General features: G+C 40.6%; 1 protein-coding gene across 1 annotated transcript in view; it reads right to left on the bottom strand.

Moving 5' to 3' along the window:
- The window catches only part of GRM3 (glutamate metabotropic receptor 3), a 117904-nt gene extending 97298 nt beyond the window's left edge, over positions 1–20606 (bottom strand). The window contains exons 1-2 of the mRNA XM_075706884.1: positions 20527–20606; positions 19681–19799 (exon numbers count right to left, since the gene is read on the bottom strand). The gene's annotated coding sequence lies outside the window, so the exon portion shown is untranslated. The remainder of the gene's footprint in view (positions 1–19680; positions 19800–20526) is intronic.
- Positions 20607–20832: the final 226 nt, after the last annotated feature.

Raw genomic sequence — 20832 nt, forward strand, 5'->3', positions numbered from 1 at the left:
CTCAGATTCATGCTGTTTTATGCAGAAGGGGCAAAATCTACCCTTTTATCAGAGAGCTTCAAATGCATGACAGCTTTTAACAGAGAAGACAGCAAAGGCTAAAGAAAGAAAAGAACTCAACCCACCAGTCACTGAATTTAAAGTAAACTAAACTGGTGAACCCTTTCAGGGAATCTGTGTTCAAAAGAGAAATGAGGGGACCCAAGGTCTCAGAAACTCTTGACTTGAGGAGGAAGAGCAGGTATTTATGATACTGCAAACGCCTCTATGTGAAAACCTTGAGTCTAGCAAAAGTCACTTTCTGACAGCATCTCTTGGAAGGAAGTGTATTTGCTTTTATTTGTGCAGTGTAACCTCCTCCACACTCAAACCACAAAAGCTCTGAGCCTAATTCAGCTTTATGAACAGGAAGCAGTGTTTTAGTTTAAGAATGTTAAGTTTTTGGCTTAGGAAATTGTTGGTTCAGTCCTTATTATAACCCAGATAAAAGTTATCACAAATGCATGGTATGTTAACTGAGAAGAATTTGTATATTTGAGTACTTTAATATTGGACCAGAGTGCTGACACTATGAGATTGCTGGAATAACGTAGTATTTTCAGATAAGGCTGAAATGCAAGTCTTTCAAATCAACAAGATCAAGATGAACAGTGAGTCTAGGCTTGAATGCTTGCCAGGTTTTCTAATAATATTTTTTTTCATTACTTTAGTGCAGTTTTAATTTGGCATCCCTGAAGATTATGAATAGCTAATTCACAGATCTACTGACTTTAAAGGCATAGGGGCTATAATGACCTTCCAGCCTGATCTCTCATATAAAGGCAAGCAAAAGGACTTCCCTGGATTAATTCCCACTTCAGGTCTAAGAGCTTAGCACAAGGAACTTAAGAAACTTTGGACTGGGTTAAAGCAAAGGCCTCTGTAGCCCATGTCTGTCAATATTCAATCTCTGACAGAGGTCATCAGTGTACACTTCGGGAAGTATAGGTGTAACAATGCATATATAGTGATTTTTTTGGTAATGTCTTTTGATGACAAATTTTTTGCATCTCTAAAAGTTTCAGATGGCAAAAAATCCCCATCATCATAAGTAAGTTGTTGTTTTGTATTGTGGTAAAAAAGTTAAATCTCAGTGGAAAGGCAAATTCTGAATTCTGGGAGAGAAAATTCCCTTTGCAAGTTAAACTTACGTCCCAATAAACTCTTGACTTGAGGAGGAAGACCAGGTATTTATGATACTGTATCTTAGGGTATCTTAGGGTCTCAGACACATTTTGCCTTCCTCCTACTGAGGATCTTGTGTTGCAGAGAGATTTCCTTTTTGGGAGAGATGCAGAGCAGACTCAGATCACAGAATCACAGAATGTTTGGGGTTGGAAGGGACCTCTGGAGATCATCTAGTCCAATCCCCTGCTCAAGCAGGTTCACCTAGAGCAGGTTGCACAGGATCGTATCTACGTGGGTTTTGAACATCCCCAGAGAAGGAGACTCTACAGCCTCTCTGGGCAGCCTGTTCCAGTGCTCTGTCACCCTCAAAGTAAAGAAGTTTTTCCTCATATTCAGATGGAACTTCCTGTGTTTCAGTTTGTGCCCATTGCCCCTCATCCTGTTGCTGGGCACCACTGAAGAGACTCTGGCCCCATCCTCCTGACACCCACCTTTAAGATATTTGTAAGCATTGATAAGATCCCCTCTCAGTCTCCTCTTCTCCAGGCTGAACGGACCCAGCTCTCTCAGCCTTTCCTCATGAGGGATGCTGCAGTCCCCTAATCATCTTTGTAGCCCTCCGCTGGACTCTCTCCAGTGGTTTCTTGTCTTTCTGGAACTGGGGAACCCAGAACTGGACACAGTACACCATATGTAGCCTCACCAGGACAGAGTAGAGGGGGAGGATAACCACCCTTGACCTGCTGGCCACACTCTTCCTAGTGTACCCCAGGATACCATTGGCCTTCTTGGCCGCAGGGCTACATTGCTGGCCCATGGTTAACTTGTTGTCCGCCAGGACTCCCAGGCCCTTCCCCGCAGAGCTGCTTTCTAGCAGGTCAACCCCTAACCTGTACTGGTACATGGGGTTATTCCTCCCTAAGTGCAGGACCCTCACACTTGCCTTCGTTGAACTTCATTAGGTTCCTCTCCACCCAACTCTCTAGCATCTCTAGCCTCTTAGCAAAAAAAATGAGGGAGGGCAATCCGGCAAAGAACAGAGAAAAAGTAGCAGCACCAGGAATTCTTCTCTCACTGACATGGCATTTTGTTCAAGGTCAGTCACAGAGCAGGCTCTGACTAAAATGATGAGTAAAATTTCAATCATGCAAGAAACACAGATAAAACTGAGCCTGGTCTGCTGGAGTCCTACCCTAGACATTTAGGTGAGATTCTTTTAATCAAACAGCCAGATTCTATGTTCCTACATGTGACCTGGTTGGTCAAAGGTCCCTTTATAGTCAGTTTACAGAAAAAACAAAACATTTTTTTGGACATGATTCCTCTCTTCCTATAGTAGATGACTAAAATATGTCAGCTGAATCACTCCTTAAAAATGTTGTTTTTCTTTTTATCATGAAACACAATCTTCTAAAGATGTAGACCTTCACACTGTGGCTGTTTCTGTCTTCACACTATGTCTTCTGAAATAAATCCCACTCTCAGATGCTTCTTTTCCTTGATTTGAACAAAGAATGAGGTTGTGGAGTGAAATGACCAAAAGAAGTCCTGATTCCTGGCTAGTCACAGAAGTGGTGAAAAGTGCAACAGATTGCTACAGATGCTTCCTTTTTATTCCCCACAAAGTCCACAAGCTCTTTCTGACCTGATGAAAGGGAGATTATCTCTCAGAGAGGGATGTGGAGAGACACTGCTTGTTCTTCTAGACGTCTGAGTGGGAGTCAAGGTACTTTGGGTCTTTATGAGGGATGTGAGGCAAATTAAATATTACCTTTGCTGTTGGTAGTAATCACAAGCAGAAGGATTCAATGTAATACATGTATTTGATTTGAAGTGGAAAGAATTACTTGCTTTCCTAGAAAATTTTTTAATGTGATGTAAGTCTGAAGTGTTTGAGATGAAATGCAACTATTTGGAAATGCAACTATTTGCAAGGAGTTCACAGGAAGACTAAATGATATGAAGTTCAGACCTAACAGCAAGACAATTAACACAGTTGTGCAATCAACTGAGCCTTTATAGTTGCTCTCCACACACTGGTCAGGCTGGAGTCACACATGACCCCAGGGGCTCAGGGCACAGGATTCCCAGCACTACAGGCAGTAGGAGGCTTGTGGGCAAGAGCGAGGACACAACTGCCTACATGCCAGGCACAGATCCAGATCATATTTTACTCTCTACAGGCCCAAACATGCTCTAGCACATTGTGGTTTTACTCCAGAGGAATGTGTCTGAGCTGAGAAAACAAGCCCGTTTTGTAATTTCAGGTATTCTTCTCTGCTGTCACTCTGAAAAAGTCAGCATGGGTGTTAGAAGCTAGAGAGGACCTGCTCCTGAAGATGCAGGAGACAGAAAGGAACATGGTAGACAATCTGTCCATAGTCTGGAGGCTCTTAGAAAATGTCGGGGAGGGAAGTGGCTTGCAAGCATCTGAAGGATGTCATTAAGCTGTGTGCTTGGGTTCTGCAGTGAAATAGGAAAATTAGACAAACAGAGGAAGAGCTTCAGGCCCTAGAGCATGGCTGACAGTCAGCAAAGAGGACAACAGGCATGGAAAAGTCTTCACATATCTCTGGCCACCAGATAGTGCAAAGGTCCTTCCCTCCCTCTCAGCACAGGGGAAATGAAGTGGCCCTGGCACCAAGTGGAGGCTGAGCACAGGGCAGGAAAAGACCGCAGTGACCTCCTCTGTCAAGAAATACCCACCAGCCAGAGGTTTGGCCAAGGCTGCTGCCTCCAAGTAACTTTGCTAGAGAAGACCAGCCCTAGTGAAGAACAATGAACAAGGAGGATGAAGGTTTACCAGTAACTGTTTACTCAGGAAAGGTTTTGAACCGATTTGTTTCCTTTTCAATACAACTCAGGAAGCACAGTGACTTTTAAACCATCTGTGTCAGTCAGGGAGGTTTTATTGATCATAGCATAACAGTCCATTGATAGAGAAAATTTTTTCAAAAAAAAATAGACATTTCTGCCATTTTCTATACCTTTTTCATCAACTCCCTTTCACCAGCAATAGAACTTTCTTTTACTTACACTCTATTTTCTTTTCAAATCAATATTATTTCCTTCACCAGACACTGTGTCCTTTAATAGAATCTAAATATTTACTTTAATGAGCATAAGAGATGATAATGAATCATGTTAACCATTAGTTGGAACCATCATGCAAGAAGAACTCGGTGCCTTTTGAAAAGCACTTAATGCACAGGCTGAAGTTTGTCATCTCACTAAGGAGCATAAGATTATTTGGTGCTACAACTTAGAAAGGAAACATTATCCCACTGATGAGGTTGTGCCAAAAAAGAGAAAGAAATGCTTTCCTTTGGAACACAGCACACTAATTGCACAAACAGTCTAAAACATGTCTTTGTTTCTATTTCTTATGATAAAAACCATAATAGAATGTCCCTGTAATAGGTGACAATGAAAGAAACCCCAATCTTAGGACGCTAGTTATTCCACAAGCATTACTTTCAGTCTTTCCAGTGGCAATAGATGTTTCATGGCTTGTTGGCCAGTTCACCAGACTGGAAGCTGTCTCAGACTGAGAAGTGGGCCACTTTCAGAAGACTAGAGAAATCATAGACAGACTGGCTTGAGACTCACAGTTTTCCAGATCACATCTGCAGTGTCAGGTTCATCACAGATGTGACCAGACCAGATTGGAAGCAAAGCTGCAGCAAGTTCAGGAGGTAAAAAATTAATTAGGATGAAAGAAGAACTTTGGCTGCAGTCATTAACTAAAGCAGAAATGAACTCAACTGCAAAAATAAATGTTTAGACTAGATACTAGGGAAAATGTTATGATCATAAAGGTAATGTGGCAGCTGTGGAGTCTCCACTATGGGAAGTTTTGAAGAAAAAAATTAATCAAACTTTTGTCAGAAGTGACACAATAATCCTGACTCTGCTTTGGGGCAGGAGATAGACCAAATAACCTTCTGTTGTGTCTTCCAGACTTACATGTGTTGCACAACCCCCATATTTCCCATATTTACAAGCTGTCTCTGTCCTTGGACCTTGTAACAGTGCAGTTACAATGATTTACTCTGGTTGGGGGACTGGGATAACATGTTCATGACTCATGTTCTCATGCCATCAACTCCTTGGCAGCTTCCCACTGGTGACAACCAACCTCAGAGTCAGAGTACAGTATCCAATCTCAATCAGACAGGCTAGTGAGCATGCCTGAAAGTAATACTTTATTGTAAAGCAAAGATTTTGCTGCAGTCCTCTCTACTTGAGTAAGCATATGGGATGCAAGCAGGCTGGCATCTGAAAACCTGAAACCACAGATCTTATTGATTTCTTGAAGCTATTAAATGATTGAAGTGCAGTATACCTGACAAATTGAACAGCATTGCCAGTTGGTGTAACATGGAGCAGCTCTGTTGACTTTCTTGCTAATTTATCACAGTCTAGGATTTGACCCACTGAATCCTGAATTAAATTTTTATATATTCATGAACTATTTATACTGTTTGACAAATCAATATCTTTTTATTGTTCACCTGATGGATAAAAGGAATATTTCAGTATTCTTCAGGGTCAATGCAGAGGGGCCTTGAATGATGAAAGGTACAGTAGTTTTCAAATGGAAGAAAAATTTCAAGGAAGAAAGGAAAGAGTGTAATTTAGGCTAAATATCTTTTCTATCAATGACATGAATAATACATTTTTTCACAAACTCACGAAAAAACATAATGTCCTTTTAGAAGTTGGCATATAATTCTTATCTCTTTTTAAGAAAGAATTATTAATTTTAAAAAATCTTTTTCCTGAATTTCTTTGCATTTTGTATGAGCCATAAAACCTCCAAGGAGTTATATGAATTTCAATACTGTCTCACATTTTTATTAAAATATACTCTAACCCTGCTTCAGTAATAAATATGAAGATAGGGCCCTTACTTCTAACAACTGAAATCTCTCAGTTATTTCAGATTTTCTTTAAGTATACTTTTGATTAAATAGTTACTGGGTAAAAGTATTAACAGTTTGTCTATTATAGGGAACATACCACAAATTTCTTACTTATGTTTCTGCAGTTTATGCTTTTGCCAATGTATTTTATGAGTATTTATTAAAGATGATGCCTTGAGTTAATAACATAAAATACCTACTAGTTTCATAATCATCACTGCAGTGCAGAAAGCATTAGAGTTACAGTAGTTCTGCATTGACGACATCAATAGATTTACTGCATTCATTTCCTTATGCAAATATTCAAAAAACATACATTACTTTAGAATCTTATATAACGTGTTGCCTACACATGAGGGTATGAACATGCAGAGTAAACTTTAAAGTTGACAGTGCAAGTCATGTTGTTCCTTCCTTTCTTTTTTAGACCTAATATTAGACCTCATCTAGCTTTGGATTTTGTAGACAGATACAGTTCTGCACAGTCCCTACAGTAAGAAGTGGGGCTGCTAATGGTCTTTACAGGGCAGACCACGTTGCCGTCTATACTGAAGATGATGCAGCATGCTGCTGCTCCTACAGTAGAGCCAGGACCGAATAGACACCCATAATGAGTCTGTGTGTGAATTAAGCAGAAACTTATCATGTATTCTTTCCCTGCATACATGCATGATCTGCCTCTGCATGGCAGAGCTTACTTCTGTCTTGCAGGAAAACCTTGTTTGCTCCTGAAATTTGTCCATTTTTTCTCCTCTTTCCCAAGAGTAACATGTTGCTCTCTGCTCTTGCTGCCTCTGCTTCACCTCACAAAAGGAGCAGTAGAAGCTCTGCTTTGCTGGCAGATGTCTAGCTTGCCTCCTAGGGAGGTAGATGTTTGCAATATGGAGTGCTATGTTCTAAGATCCTGGGCTAGGAACCTGGAATGATGTTCAGGTCACCTAGAGAAGGAAAGGGTTTGAAGGGACCCTGAACGATATTCTTGATCTTCCTTTGCTATTACCCAAATCAGGATCAACTTTACTTATGTCTTATCTAACTCATGTCTTGGCTAGCTTGTTTTTAAACACTTTTGGTTATAGGAACTTCTTAGACTTCCCAGCAGTTTATTCTGTTGCTTCCCTCTCCTGACCATTAAAAGCTTTTCCTGAGGTCTGGTCTTCTGTGTGACAATTTAAGCCTGTTACTTACCTGTGATAAATCCATTCACACCTCTAATTTTTCTTTTTGCTATTCTCTGAAATCTGTCCCAGAGATTTATATTTCTTCTTAAAACATAATATTCAAAACTGGGCACCATACTCCAAATGTGTCCCTACTAGTGCTGAGTAAAGAATAATGTTTACATTCCATATCTTGCAGACAATACTCCTATCTATTAATCCCAGTAGGAAATTTCCCTTTTTCACAACCATATGATACCATGGTGTTGAGTCATGCTCTGCTTCTAACCTTCCGTAGCCTTAGGTCCATTTCTGTTGAACTGCTACCTGGCCTGTTGCTTATCTTCCTATATTTGTGGAAATATATATGTGAATAATTTTATGGTGAGTCTACTTTCCTCCAAGGGTTATTCTGGGTGCCAGAATCTGGCAATACTAAAGTGTAGCTGCTTAAAAAAGATATTGCTTTATGGAACTTGGAAGACATGATAATCAAGTTTGCTATCAATAACACTCTGTCCTCTACTTATGTGGCAAACAGATAGTCAGTTACACATCAAAATAATGTAAAAATTAATACATAATAGTAGTCAGCAGTCAGCAATCAATTTTAGAACAATTCTTTTGGGTCACGTACAATCAGGACCACTTTCAGAGGACATTACATAGAACTATGCATAATTTTGCAGAATAATATGTCTCAATTAAACATGGAGAGTACCTGGAATCAATACAGATGGAGAATGCATTCACATTAATCTTATTGAAAGAGTTTAAGTTTTGTTTTAGGAAAACAGCAGTACAGAATGTCCCAGTCACATCTTGAATTCCTTCTGCTACTGCTGTCATGGAAGTTTGCTTGAGAAAGGACTATAGGATTCAAGACCTGCATTTCAAGTGAATTTTTTTTATTAATAAATAAACATAGGTGAATTAATACATGCAAAAGAATTTGGCAGGGATAATAATGGAAACAAATAGAAAAAATATTAAATGGATTAGCACACTTAATCGGTCTTAGGTTGCTTAATGAACAATTAGCCTCATGTTTAATCCTCGATCCATTCATTTTTGCAGCTCTTACTCTCTAAAGATAAACACAGATGATTCCAAATGTGCTTTTGTTTTTGAAACTACTCATATCAGTATTACGTTGTAACCATTGGCATGGAAACTGTTATAAACAGGAATAGACAAAAATGGGACACGCGAGAGCACCTATTACTTGGGGCTTTAAATAAAGTGTTGCGAAGGACTTGCAGCACTCTAAAATATGACTGAGATGACTCCCATTGATTAAATATAGGTGACTTTTTACATGGAAGCTGTTTTTTAAGGCCATGGGAACACACTGTTGACCATCCAATAAGCGGCATTACAACACTAGGCTCTGCGGACCATCATCAGACACTATATCTTAGGTACTTAGCATGATCTAGGTTCAAGACACAACATATCAGATGAGTATTTGGGATTGCTAAACACTGAATCCATGTATTACCAGTGGAGGGAAGAAGCATCAAGCTGCATCCCACTGGTTTCCTGAATGTGACCCCCTGTGTTTTTGTATCCCAGACTGTAAAAAAGTTCTCTCTCATATGAAGATCAACCTTCCCTTTCACTTAGTGCATCCAAGTATTGTTTATTTAGTTGTCCCAGTGTCACCAAGTTAGACAGAGGGTGGAGGAAAGGGACTACTCTCATGCGTAACTGTGGCTTGTACTCTGGTAAAGTCAGGCCCGTTCAATCTTCAGAGCAGCTGCTTACCTGTTCAGTGGAAATCCAAGGCTTGGAAGTTAATGATCAGGAACTAATGAGATGGACTGGATGTGCTTTAATTCACTGACATATATTAAAACATCATGTTGATTAGTTTGAAGGCTAGAGGGGACATTTTTTGTTGCAATGTTAAGGTGCTCCATGAATTGCTGCAGATTCTTGAGTGAATGCTTCTTATTTTTTTTTCTTCCTTTCTGAGGCTTTCTATTTTTTGGTAGCAATGCATCAACCTAACAGCTGTGAAAGGGTTCTCTAAGAAGCCTTTGGGGCAAGTACCTGTGGCAGTTCCATCAGGACCCCTCTGATGTCCTAACCAGCCTGGGATACATTCTAGGCTGGCCAGGGAAAAGTTTGAATCTTAATAAAAGTAGAGAAATTAAACAAGAGAGGCAGAAAGTGTGTCTAGGGGGCATGAAGTTCTGGATTCTTGCCTAATGCCACATTCATCAGGCTTAATGTAGATGAACTCTGTGTGGGTTTGCCAGCAGCAAAGTCAAACTTGTCATCTGAGGCTTACTGACGCATTGCTCCATAGTTATGATCCTGAAAGCATGAGCAGATTCTGCCTTTTCATGGGCCTATAGCTAGAATACCCAGATGAATACCAATCCCATATTTGTATCCATCACTCAGGTCTGCAATATTCACTGGTATATTTTTTGCTTGGTGTTGGCCTTGAGGCTTCCCTTCTACAAACGCTCCCAGGGAGATTTTCTCTCACTTGTGGACAATCAGGCTGCTAGCTGAAGTTAGTGATCATGAAGGGCACTTCATGCTAAACGTGCTAAACATGTTTCATACTAAACCTGATTCATGCTAGACAATGCAGCCATTAAGCATCCCTCTGTTTAGTAATGATTGAACCAACAGAAGCCATTATCCATATAGCTCCCTCTGCAAAGACAAAGCAACAGGTTCAAACTACCTAAGAAATTTTCTTCTGAAATGTGAATGTGGATGTGAGGGCTGACAATTGTTTGGTTGGAGTTGTATGTGTCTGCAAACTAAAAATGACCAGAAGCAGTCAAGAAAAAATGTAGCAACTTGGCATGTGGCAGGACAAGGACACCACTACTGTCCTCTGAGGCTCCTGAGGGCTCTTTGGGCAAAATGCTGGCTGGAGTGAGGCTTGGAGCATAGAATAAAGAAACAGCACAAAGGACTTCTTTGAGGAATGTTGTATTCCAGACAACTGAAGTCAAGCCATTCATCACCTGTACTCATCTTTTGGGTACGGGTCCAAATGGGCAACTGGAGAAGGTCCAAAGCAAAACAGCAAGAATAACAGGATTCTAAAAAAAGCGCATGGCTAAAAGAAAATCAGTTATTTCATTGAGTCAAGAGGAGATGACTGAGGGGAACATTACATAAATGAACGTTAAAAAGCCAAAATCTAATCCCTCTGCTATATAAAAGGCTGGAATGGAAAAGAAAGCACTAAATTGCTTCTAATTTCCATAACAGAGAGGACAAGAGTGATAAGCTTGGTTGCAAACCATGGGATTTAGTTAAACTTTTGGAGGCTTTCTGTCCATAAGATCAGTGAAACACAGGCATGTGCTGTTGCAGGAGGCTGTGAAATCTCTGTTGTTGCAGATTTTAAGGGAATCATTCACAAGTATTAGTTAATAAAGATTTAGAGATGGTTTATACCATCTTTGGAGGGGGAGATGGATCTGATGAGGTCCTTACTGGTGTCATCTGTGTCACTATAAATGCTGCATTCAGGAAAATGGAATGTTGTGTACAGTCTTTGAAAATGAAGAAGCTTACATAAAAAAGTCCTCTCTCTATCCATTTCTACCCTAATGGATACTGCACCCTTTCAGGATAAGTTCTAATTGGGACCTTGTGCCCTTGCCAGGAAATCACAGGGACTAAGAAACACTATTATTCTCTGCAGCTGCTCCCTGGACATTGATTTAAGGTATCTAGGTCTAAATGAAGCTATTTGTCTGCTTCCTTCCTTAAAACTGGTGAATGTGGAATAGACAGGCAGATTGAAAGGAGTATGTGGAGACTTGACTCCACCTTCTTACCTACTGGCCAAAATACCTAGATCAGTGACATTTTAGGGAGCAGGAACATCTCCCACAGATAAGCAGACAACAGGGCATTGCTAGGTCACACCACTCCCTGCAGCAACTGCGTGCTTCAATTTACATTTCACCCTTTGCCCAAGAAACCTGGGCTTCAAGTCATCTCCCATCTCCCAGGAGCTGGAGTTGCTTCCAGACTAGACTCTTCCTTTCTTCGTACTGAATAATGGTACTAGGAATATGTTTATCTGAGCTTGATACTCAAGGTATTAGCATTAATATCTAAGATTTGTCCTGGGTATCTGCTTCTGGGAAAAATCTTCATCAGATTGATTGATATTATTGAGAAATTCATAGTCCTTAAAAATCTCAGAAATGTCAATGAAACAATGTTAATTTATCAGAGGGCTCTAATGCTGTTGAAGTGCCTGGTATTTCCAATAGTCTTTCAAATTGTCTCTGAAACTGTTAAAATAAAGACACCTTTCCCACATTTTCCTTCTCTGCCTTTCACAAATGATGGTCCTTTTAACCTCCTTCTCCCCTCTTTGTTTGCTTAGAGGATCAAAGCTTTTTTATTTATTTCTTTTTCCTCCCAAACAGTTTCTGGAGTGTTAAAAAGCACCACCAGTATACTGAGTTTACATTACAAACAAGTTAAAATTCCCAGTCTGTCAGAGCTTTTCTCCTAGGATACCAAGGAAAGCGAAGTTCAGCTGAACTGCACAATTAATTGGAGATCACTTCTGAGCGAAGAAGAAAAGGTGGTTTTAAGCAGAGCTGTTCTCTTCTTTGAGATTTAAAGTCCACTTCAGAAAGGAAAATTATTATTCTCTGAAAGTTATCTCACTTTATTTGTATTCCTGGAGCTACCCCATTAGGTCATCTTCCCTTTTCACTTATAAAATCATCTTAATAAATCGACTGTGAGATTAGCCATATGTAAATACATCCTTATTGACAGCCACATTGACAAGTGAATGGATGAAAAAGGGCATGGACTGCATGTTGCTTTTGCTATAACAGCAGTCAGTTTTGTTCTGGTTTCAAGACCCTGAGGCAGACAGCTTATTTCTTGGTTATGAAGAAAATGCTCTTTTTCAAGATAAATATATCCTATAATAATGGTAAGATAAAGAAGCATGTGCTGGAAGGTTTAAGAGTATTCGGCTGAAACAGACTTCAGTGTTGATCTACCATTCTTGCACAGACAATTGCTACCCTTTTCTCAACATTTGAGAGCAAAGACTAGCCTGATAACTCAACCTAGTGCATCAGTCCCATGTAGGATGGGACTTGCAGGGTTTGCACCTTTTTAAGTACATTGTCTGTTGATCTCATTGTCTGTTACTGTCAGGGCTCTTCTAAAGCCCTGATAGTTGCAAGGAAGAAAGTGAGCAAACACAATTAAGAGACCCCAAGGGAATACACTGAAAAGAGTTGCAAGGTAGATTTGACGAGTGTACTTTAGTGTGTTCCTGTAGTGTTTGGAAAAAAATACTAAGAAGATTCCTATAAAATTCATAAATTTTCTAGTAAAATGTCATTCTGTGGTAGCATTTTGTGGATAAGTATTTCATAATGAGGAAAAGCAGACCCTTATTACTGTCTATGCAAATAATGTGCTGCACAGACCAGCATTGTAAGGTATCCTTTTCACATAATTTTGCTAAAGTTTAATCCAATATTACTACATTGATGTCCCATGTGGGTGGGTTTTTTTCCCCTGCTTTTTACAAGGAAAAGAGTTAAATACTGGAAAAATACACCTGCTATAAGGTAAAATCAAGATCTTTCATCTGTTGTATACTGAAACATCTGGAATCTTTTACAATGGAACCAAATTAGGTGTCAGTTGACATACAGTGACGATGTCTTTCTGACTGACTTAACATTAGTAAAAATGCCATTAAAAATCGATGATAAAAAGCCTGAAAATCTCTGTCCATAGTCCTATCTGGTGACATGCAACACTCAAATAAATACATAATCTCACCAAAAATTACAATGAGGCTTTTTGAAAACTCCCTCGTCATGGCAAAACCAATTAGATTTTCACATAAGAGAACAATTTTTGAATGTTCTTGCAAGTAAAGATAATTTTTGTCATTTCTTAGCTATGTGAGCTGATCCAAGCAATCAGTCTATTTTAACACTTCAGAACTGAACCCTACGTGTCTTACTGCACAATATCTTTTCCTTTCTCTTTGCCTCCATTCTTTTGTCTGTTTATCTGTCTTCTCTTCTCATGAAAATACATATAAGTGAGGGGGAAAAAAAAAAAAAAAAAAGAGAGAGAGAGATATCTCTGAGTTCTGGAAACATCCCCAAAAGGTACTTCTTGATTTTTATCAGTTCTCTGTGCCTATGTGATTCTAAGAGCGGGGCAGTGAATTTCTTCTAAGCATCACAAATGTAATGCAATATTTTCAAACCCTAGCAGAACAACGTCTTCTCATGCTTTCCTAATAATTTCTTTACTGGATGATGTAACCACTGTGAATGAAATTAATAATAACAACATAAATATATAATAATTATAAAATAATACAGAAATTGCTAGGTGGTAAGTACTGGATCAAAAAACAGCTCAGTCAAAGAGCTGCTATAAAACATACATGTAGAAATGTTCACTCAAGCACAGCTGCAAGTCTCCCATCAGGAAGGCATGGCACATACAAGCTGGAGCTAGTGTGGAATCTAAGAAGCCTTAATCACAGCTACATTATATAAAAAACAAAACCATCCTGATGCTGTGAGCTGCACATTAAAGGAGTCAAGAACTGCAATGCATGCCCTACATAAGATAGCCAAGGTGAACAAGGTCAAGAATGGTCTAGGAGCTTCTCAGAGAACACACTAACTTTCTATAGGGCTTCATTCCTCACCAAGGAGGAGGAATGTATCTAGCCCACAGGATCCCTTTATTCCCATAGCAGAGGACTGGTGTTGCCTGACAGCTCCTTCACTATCTCAGCCCTGCTGTTACATGTCTGTGGAGCAGGGAGCCACACCACTGATGAAACAATATTTAGGGATTTTTAGGGATGAAAAATTTTAGGAATACATTTAGGGATAAATTTTAGGAATTTAGGGATCAAACAATATTTTGTAAGATTTTCAAACCCTTTTCAAATGGTGTGCCATCCTATACTTCATAGATTGGTGTAACAGTCGTTAGTTTGACCACACAGTATTCATGACTGTTGCAAACCACTAATGTTGCCAAGTGCTAGATTTGGCATCTGACACACTAGTGTTGCTGGAAGAGGTTTATGGAGTCACACCATAAAATCAAGCAGCCCCTTGTTGGCCACTTATCTCAACCAGCCTCTTTGCAGGGCTAATTCCAAGGAAGAGTCCCAGCTCTGACAGATCTCAGACTCAGTAAATTGCCTGGAGCATCCTCCTTCACAGACTGCAGCATAATATCTCAGTCAGACTAATAACATGTGCTTTTGAGGAGCAGCCACCACAAACCAGAGAGGCTGAGGCTTTGCAGAGCCCTAGATTATGCAGTTTATGCAGCGGGATCAGCAGTTGGGACGTTAACATCTCTAGATACAACATTTAGGTAACACAAAAATTGCCCCTGATTTGAATGTGGACTTGTTAGTGGAGATTTCCATGGGAATGGAAACTAATGTACAAGTCTTAGCATATTTCTTAGATGAGGGTGCAGTCAGCCACTACATTCTGCACACTCGTTTTGCTCTGTTTTCCACCAGCACGTCATCTTCTGGGCAAAGGTTTTTCACAGCTTTCAAGTTCCCTTCAGCTCCTTCTGCCTGGCTAGCCCAGGCCCTGCCTCCTCCTCCGTACCAGTGGGATGTGACTTCCCTGTACCACCCACTCCCTCTGCTCCTCTTTTCTTTCTTTTCTTCGGCACTGCCTGCTTCCAGCCTTTGTCTGTGCTTTTCCTCTGATTTCATCTCAGTCCCAACCCTTTCATTTTCCTTCCCTATTTTATGCTTCCCCTGTCCTCTCCTCAAGCTCCCCTCATCTTCTCGAAAGCCATCCTGTTTCTTCTCACCTGCATACTCTACCTCCCCTTTCAGCACCCCTCCCCTCAGATGCCCTGTTCCTTAAGCGGTACTCTAAGCTAACATATTCATCCTTCTTCCCACTAATGCCTTCCTTTTAACACACTAATTCTCCTAATACAGTTCCGACCTATGAATTTGCTGACTTTGTGGTCACCCACTGAGCTTTTGACTTCATTCTCCCTTGCATGCGCACTTGCTTGATTTTCCTCTGGAACCTGACAGTCTCTCCATTGGCTTCCTGAGAAACCCCATCACTCTGCTTCTGCCTCCTTTGTTTTTACTGCACTGTCTCTGGATTTTACCTGAAGTCCATGCATGACTACAAGTTTCCCCTCCCTCCTTTTCTCAAGGATGTGCCTAATTTGTTGATGCATGCTGACTGTATGCTGATATCTGGTAACACTTCTTGGTCACTGTGGACTTTAAAATTCTCTTACATTCCACCTCTCCACCTAGCTTTTTTATCTTTCTTATTACTTCAAAGTACCATGGTAAAAATCAGTTCTGTGATATTTCCTCTACTAGCTCACCCTTTCCTACATCTCTGATGCTGTTTCCTTCCTTAGTCAGTATGCCTGAATGCAATCCTCTGCCTGGCTAAACTTTGCAGTTACCACTTCCGTAACATGAGCAATATTTTTGCACTGCTAGTTGGATCACAGGATAATTTCTAATCTCTTTAATGAGAGTGTCTTCTTCACCACCTTCACTTGCTTTACAGTCTCTTCATCCCACAACTGAATTACCATTCCATTTACTTTTCTTCCGGCTTGAATACTCATCTGAGTGTCTTTCCTGCTCTTCCTTTCCTATCAAGCTATTTTCTTCTCTTTATTTTTCCCATTTTGTCTCCTACAGATCTATTTTCCTCAAACCTTTTTTTTTGTCTTCACAACATCTTTCCTTCTCTATTGACTTTTCTAATGCAGAATTTCAAGGTCTCACAGCATCCACCAAAAGTCTGCTCTAAGTTCCCATTTCATCCGTGAAATGTTCATCAACTATTCCCTCTCTACACACCTTGCTTGATGCATATTTGCTATAGTTTATATACTTGATCATCATCCTGTATCCTTTTGGATGTACTGGGAAAGGGACTTTCAAGGTCAAGGTCATCAGTACTATCAAGGTCAAGCCACATGTTAGACTTTAAAGAGCTCTGAAGGAAGATGGCCTCAGTAACTGGGATTAAGACCATGCCTTTGCTTGCAGATAAGTTGGGTCTTAGAAGGTTTGAAAAAGCTGCTACATTGCTACTTAGGTTTTTGAGACAACCTATTGATTTACAAGAGGACCCCATATGTTCCTATACAAGCAGTACAATTGCTAACTACGTAAATGCTCCCATAATCTCAGCATAGCTATGAACAATAGCATGAAAATAGTTCCAACTACATCATTTTATATTTAAGAGGGCCAATGTGAGATAAAAGCAATATAGTTCTACAGCCCTTTTTTGGGTAATCTGCTATAGCTCTAGTAAATTCTCTTCTTCTTGGCTTTAATATGTTCATAGCGATTTACCGCCTATGAAAATTTGCTACATTGCTTTGGAAAGACAGCTAGAAACAAGACAGTATATTCCTTGCAGTATTTTTTAAAAACAGAACATCCCTGAAATAAAATGTCTGAAAACCTCATGACAATAGGTAAGCCAGCAAATTCATTTAGGTCACACACTGGATTCTGTGCTTACCTGAAAAAAAAAAAACCAATTGCACTAATCTGTAATAGTTAAAACACTTCTAACAGTGAATGGTGTTTTTGTCTCAGTGGAAATATCTGACAATTGCACTGAGGCTGTTCCCAGACATCATTGTGCCCAGGAGGAATTCCTATTTTTTTGTCATTTTACTCCTGTTACTAGAATAAACTCATGATTTTCAAGCCAATCTGTATTTTCATAAGATGAAATGTGTCCCAGATTTTTCTGCCAGTTTAGGGCTAAATTATCACAGTGAAAGTTGGCCTTATTAAGTTCATAACCAGGAACAATCACAGGCAGAGATTTAGGAAGATGGTACCAGCTGAAGACTACGCTCTTTCCCTGCCACCTTTGGAGCCCAGGTCTACTACAGCTGTGCTCTGGACATTCAGCACTGGGTGCAGGGACAGGGTGGCTAATCATCTATCTGGTCACGCCTCCTCGTTGGCTGTGGCTACCCCTCCATTGCAAATGGAACCCAACCAGGGATTAAAGCACAACCTTATTCTCCACACTAGTGCAGAGCAAGAAGACAATCTTCTCTTTGGCTCTCTGACCTGGACTAAGTTCTTGATTAAGGTTTAAACCAGCTGTCAGTTTTGTATCAACAAGCAGAAAAAAGCCAATCAATATTACATGATCTTCTTCACAAGAGCTTACGTAGCTTACTGTAGTTATACATATTCACACACAAACAGTCATGCTGTCTGATCCTGGAGCATATCTAACACCTTTCTGTTGTTCTGTGGCATCCTGAGAGTGATAGTACGCCTAGCATTTTATCAATCAGAAAAATTCATACTAACAGATCAATAACTATAGTACAACAAGTTGGAAGAAACAAGGTGCAGAAATCCTGATAAACATTTTATAGGTCTTTGGAAACAGCTTTCAAAAACTGAACAGAGAGTGAAGTCCCTTGTGCAGGACACTGTTGGCAAGTTCAACAGCCTCATAGACAGGATCTCTCACCGCATAAAAGCTTTGGGTTAGATTCTCAAATCGCACTGCTAAACCACTTCATGTGACCCTACTGAATACTTGTAAACCACTAAAGAATTTAGCCCACCAGGTTTAAAGGTAAAATTGCAATTTGACCCAGCACAACTAACATTAGAACGAGGTTATTCAGGTCTTATAGTAATCTATACAGGACTCTGCAAGCTTCAGAATAATTTATGTTCTGTAGGATACTTCCACAGGAGAGTTGTGTTTGCACAAAATATCCGAATAGCTCTTTCTTTAAATGCCAGTCCATCTCGTTACACTTTTTTCATTTCCAAATTCAGCTCCACTTACGTAATGCATACAACTGAACTGAAAGATACTACTATTTGTAATGTATTTATTCTCTTCTGGCTTTCCAGTGTGATTTAGCACTTTGCTTCATCATGATTTAATTAAGTATAAAAACATTAAGTGAATCTAGAAAGGTGCTTTACCCCTGCATCTTGCTTTAGATTCACTCTTTCAATGATAAAATTAGAATCTTATTCCTAGACAAGGTGTCAACATTTGCCTAAAAAACTTTATTTGTAGAAGCTTGTAAGTAGGTCATCAACACAAGTAACCCAGACAAAGATCAGCAGCGATTACAAAAGCATCTCAGCTCTTGGACAAAATTCTTGTTTTAATGTACTTGATAACAATGCCATTTTGCTTGTTTTTAAGTTGTAGAACAGTAAAGCAATTGGTGAATTTTCTATTTTGAAGTGAATTTTATGTTTTATATATAATGCAGGACTCCAGAAATATTGAGACTACCAGTGGACAGCATCATTCTTTAAAAAGAAAACAACAAGCAAGAGAGCCACAGAAATTAAAGTATCAATTCTTCTAGCAGAAGACAAATTAGCTTCCATTGTTCTTCAAATAATCAGTTTGTTAAGAAGGATTTGCATGGATTGTTACTGATTTCACTCAAAGAGTGAACATTACAAAAGTACAATTTTTCTATTACCCTAAATGTGAATGAAAGGAGCTTAACATGCAATCTTTCCCAATATAAAAAGGGAAGTTACATTTTCTTGTAATACTTGCATTTATCAACATAAACAACAGCAGAAGAAGTCATAAAGATTTAGGTGTGTTTGAAGAAAAAAGTAATTTTCCTAAAATATGTATTTGATCAGGTGGGTTGTGTGCTTTTCAAATTGTTTGCACGCATATTTAATCAACCTGAGACATATACTTATGCAAGCTGAAATAGGTACCAGTCTGTGTCCCAGGCTGTTCTGTTTCACAGTATTCTGATGGAGATTTTTTTTTAAGCTGAATGAATTATTTAAAAAATGAAATAACATCACCTTCAGCAGGTGGCATAAACTGCAAAAAAGACAAAGAACTCACAAACTACCAGCAAATCCTTAGCTCAGTTCAATGCATTATTGGTAAGATGTCTAGATTTTCAAGAACTGCTTGTTTTTTATCAAGATTGCTGAAATACAGAGATGTATGCTTAAAATGATCCATGGAGACACTATGATAACCTGGGGGGGAAAAGCCCCCAAAATCCAACACAGACCCCAAATCCTACCTACACACTGGTGTAGAAATACACTTTCTCACACCCACATGCATAGCTCAGCAGATATGTGTGCCTGACACACACAGAGAAAAAAGATACGTACCCACACACCTCTAGGTCTACACAGAGTTAGATAAACACTGTCTAGGAACAAAACCACATTCCTATGAATCTATACATATAATATACATCTATATGCATCCAACCAAACACAAGCATAGACCCACACACATACACACTCAGAGACATAGGAACATAGGCAAGGCACATATATAGGCACAAACGGCTCTAGAAGCACATACATATACCTATAGAGCTGGATGCATACTCACATGGACAGATAGATATACAGGCATATATGAGGGAGAGTTTACATTGGCTTTATCATCCTTGCTAATTTCTCCTTTCTTTGAAGCCTTCCAATTTTAGGAGCCTGGAGCGAGCCAGGTCCCTGCAGGGGAGATATCTCAGGAGGAGCAAAGCACTTCCAGTTTCTTTAACATTCCCCACCTCTCTCCCCCTCTCTGCCAGCAGCAGATCCAGGGAGATGAGCTGGGTACCCAGCACGGCTCTCCCAGATGCTGGCTTGGCACTTTCCACCCCAGTTTAAGGAAAGGTATAGGACAGCAAGCTTAAGATCTCCTCCCTTCACCCCCAAAGCCTGCCTCTGCGGGAGCAGGAACCTCTGGGCAACATCTGGACACAGCTGCTTTGCCCTGGGCGAGCCAGCCCCTTTCTGCCCGCCCCCTCCTCCCCCCCAGCTGCGGACTACAGGGGTCCCCCTGCACTCTACTTACCCTTTTGCAGGTGTGAAGCCCTCCCCCCGCCCGCCCCCACCCCGCCTTCTCCTGGCCCCTGTCTCCCATCAGCAAACCTCTTTGCAAACCACCACTCCAAACTTTTTTCCTGGCTGCACAACCCGCAATCCCCTGGGCAGCGGCTGCATCTCGTCAGGAGGGCAGGATGGGGGCTGCGGGTTGCAGGGACCCGGGGTGCAGGGACCAAGGCTGCAGGGTGCGGGATGCGAGGACTAGGATGAGAAGACTGAGATGAGAGGACCGGGATGCGGGATGCAGGGATGTGAGGACTGGGATGCGTGGATCCGAGACATAGGATGCAGAGACCGGGATGTGGGATGCAGGGACCAGGACGCGGGATAGCAGTGCCCAGCTTCTTACCGTGCAATGAAGGTAGGTCCCAGCGAGGGTCTCCAGCTGCTCCCGGGCATCGCGGGGCTCCCGATGTGCTCGTTAAACATCCACCGGGGAGTCTCACCCCCGAAACTTGTGTGAGCTGCTTCCTCTGGGAACAGTCACGCTTTCTCCCCCCCCACCTTGGATCGGATCCTGATGGAAACACATCAAGGCCTCCTAAGCGCTCAGGGGTAAGGCTGGGAGGAAGGAGGAGGAGAAAGGGGCAACGGGAGGGAGAGACTGCAGTCACCAAGCAATGAATCCTTTCCCTTCCCCTCTCCTCTGGAGCAC

Source organism: Pelecanus crispus, chromosome 1 (assembly GCF_030463565.1).
Source record: "Pelecanus crispus isolate bPelCri1 chromosome 1, bPelCri1.pri, whole genome shotgun sequence".
Taxonomy (NCBI): Eukaryota; Metazoa; Chordata; class Aves; order Pelecaniformes; family Pelecanidae; genus Pelecanus; species Pelecanus crispus.